This window comes from Mus musculus, chromosome 11 (assembly GCF_000001635.26).
Source record: "Mus musculus strain C57BL/6J chromosome 11, GRCm38.p6 C57BL/6J".
NCBI lineage: Eukaryota > Metazoa > Chordata > Mammalia > Rodentia > Muridae > Mus > Mus musculus.
The window spans coordinates 56,482,648-56,485,543 of record NC_000077.6 but is presented as its reverse complement, the minus strand read 5'-3'; the positions used below and the strand labels follow the sequence as shown (position 1 = coordinate 56,485,543).

Sequence of the window (2,896 nt, the reverse complement as noted above, 5' to 3'; positions counted from 1 at the left end):
CATATTGTCACAGAGAGCAAGAATCCTCTGAGGACCTAGAAGATAGCCTCAACACGAGTCTCCAGAAGATCTTGTGTTTCTGGCCTTCAGAGGTGGCATTTTAGCTGCTAATTCTTCCTATAAATTCGTGCTAATATTAATATTTTTAGAATACCCCCTCCCTATTTTTTTAAAAGTGAAGGTCTAGGGAGAAGGCTTGGAATAAGAGTGCTTAATGTGAAAGCATGAAGACTTGTGTTCTGATCCCCAGCACCCATATAAGACAGAGGGTGTGGGTATGCACATGTACCTATAACCCCATCACTATCAGATGGAGAGGAGACAGGGAATCATTGGGGCTTACTAGTTGCCAACCTAACAGCAAGTGCAATGAGTTTTCTTGTTTGAATGAGAAATGCACCCCCACAGGCTCTGATGTTTGTACTGTTAGTTAGTGCCCAGTTGGTGGAAGTGTTTGGGGAGGTTGAATAATTCCAGCATTGTGACCTGTGTTGAGGTCACATAAGTTAGCCCCATTTCCAGGTGGGATTTCTGTTTCCTGCTCCTGACTCCAAACCTGCTGCCTTTCATCATGATGTTTCATCATAGCAAATAACACAATGATGGGGTCTCTCTCAAGAGGGAAAGGCAGAGGAAGAGGACAGGGAATCAATCCTCAGGCCTATGCATGGGTGCTGAGCACCTACAGACACATGTGGACATACACTTGACACACATGCAGTATCTCTTTATATCGTAGAGGATGGCCTTAAAATCCTGACCCTCGCTTCTAAGCTTGTTTAGTTACACACACAATATTTACTATTTTTCCTTAGAATAATTTGTCTCCTTCTTTTATTTTAGTATGTAAAGTAGTCTCAAGCATCCCAAGCCACTTGAACTCCTGAGCCTCCTAGCATGAGCCACCATGTTCCACGAGAACTGTTTGTAAGAAACGAAGTTTCTCCATATCTATCATTACAGGTCGAGTGCAGGATAGGCTCATACCTATGAAGCTAGCATTTAAGATATTGATGCAGGAGCTTCAGGAGCTCAAAGCCTAGATCACCTGCACATCATCCTTTTTTCTCCAGTTTATTTGTTACAAAGGGAATTCAAATCTTCATATCTGAGTGTGTTTTAATGATGCCTGTGGGTTAGGACCTTCATTATACTCTGGTTGGTCTCTAGGGTTCCCAGCTGGGCATGTATATGGAGGTTCATATTCTGAAAGCAAGCAGATACAGTATTTTCACAGCTATAATTCTTAATTTGTGTTACAATAGAAACAGTAAAAGCTCATTACATAAAATTGGGGGAATCAAGTATAAATAACAGGAAACAAATGAACTATAACTTCAGAGCTCAGGAAGACATGCTTATTATAGTTCCCTTTCTTCTGCTGTTTCCTTCCTTATGCTAAAGATGCTGTGCTGTCCTGTAACTTTAATAATGGCAGGTGACCTAAGTGTTCTAGCCTGTAAACCAAATCATACTGTTGGGAAAGCTCACTATTTAGGTAGCAGTGCTCCTAGATCAGATAGTTTTTTGAGTTTGAAGCAAAGTGGGGGATATCCTTTCTCAGAGAGGCTTCCCTGTCTCTGCCTGTGTTTGGCTGGAGAGTGTCCTTGAACACAGGTGGCTGACCATGTCTGGTCTTGTCTGATATATGAGCCTGTACAGAGTTCTCTATAAGCCTCATAACTCAGCAGATATATCCCACCCTGGATTCCTGCACCCATGCCATGACCAATTGTCCCTTTCTACCCATATCCCTAAAAAAGCCCTTATATACCCTATCCCTGAAACAATAAAGTAGACTTGTCTGACTGGAGTAGTCTCCAGAGGCCATTCCATCCATACTCATGGCTGTCCAAACCCTCCTCTCTGCCTCTGCTCCATTTCTCCCCTTGAAAAACAGCCTCCCAGAACAAAGAGGGTGGGGACACACCATACCGAATTCAGATTGATTATCAATAATTATCAATGAGTTGTCATGAGAATCACTATACAAGTGAAGCTGTGACTAGATTCTGAGGATAGTTGAGGTATAGCCCATAGCTGTGTGGCCTTGGTCAAGTTCCATAATATTGCAGTGACTGACCTACCTTCATTTCTTCTTTTCTTTCTTTCTTTCTAGAGTAGATGAGAGATTTATTGGTGAGCATAGGTTCAGTATAGCAGAAGCCTTCTGAAATGTCTTGCCACTCACTTATCACTTGTCCAAGAGACCATGGCATGAAACTACACTCATGAGGCAGTAGCCACTTCTCAGCTACCATGTTGTCGAATTCCTCAACATTAAACTTAGCAAAGCCTCACTTCTTTGACTGTACATCTCCTGCCAGCCAGGGAACATGAACTTGGTACTAAGTAGGACTTCAATCATATGTTCCATTGGTATTGATGGACATGATGGCCTAGTCATTGAACCTTTGGGTTTCCTAAAGAACTAGGAATGCCTGTCTGGAGCCTAGACTGGTGACAGCATGAGATCATAGGCAAGACCATCCACAAGAGAACCATCTCCAAGATCACTTAGGGCAACTCATACATGAATCAGGTTGCACATACTCCCAAGGAACCTGCTATTTTCAAAGCATGCGTACATTGCCTTGAACATCAGTGCCTTGATTTCCTCACCTGTAAAATGAGAATAATAAAGAGGTATGTATTTTGTGAGAAAGTGAAGGGGTTAGAGAAGAAGCTAGAAGGGTGACTGTGACCATGAGTATTTAGCAGTTTGGGCTGTTCCTTCAGAAATATGTGAGCTACCCTGTCTGCCTGAGCAAGCCAGAGCATGTACACGAGTCATTTCTAAAAGCAAAGTCCTTTGTACCTATTCTTCATTTTCCTACATATTAAGGATAAGAGCTAGACAAATACTCTCAGTTGGATATCCAGCACATGTATGATG

The 2,896-nt window shown here is 42.3% G+C and overlaps 1 pseudogene; it reads right to left on the bottom strand.

Annotated features, from left to right (window-relative positions):
• Nucleotides 1–2,499: 2,499 nt before the first annotated feature.
• Nucleotides 2,500–2,595, bottom strand: Gm22603 (annotated as a pseudogene).
• Nucleotides 2,596–2,896: the final 301 nt, after the last annotated feature.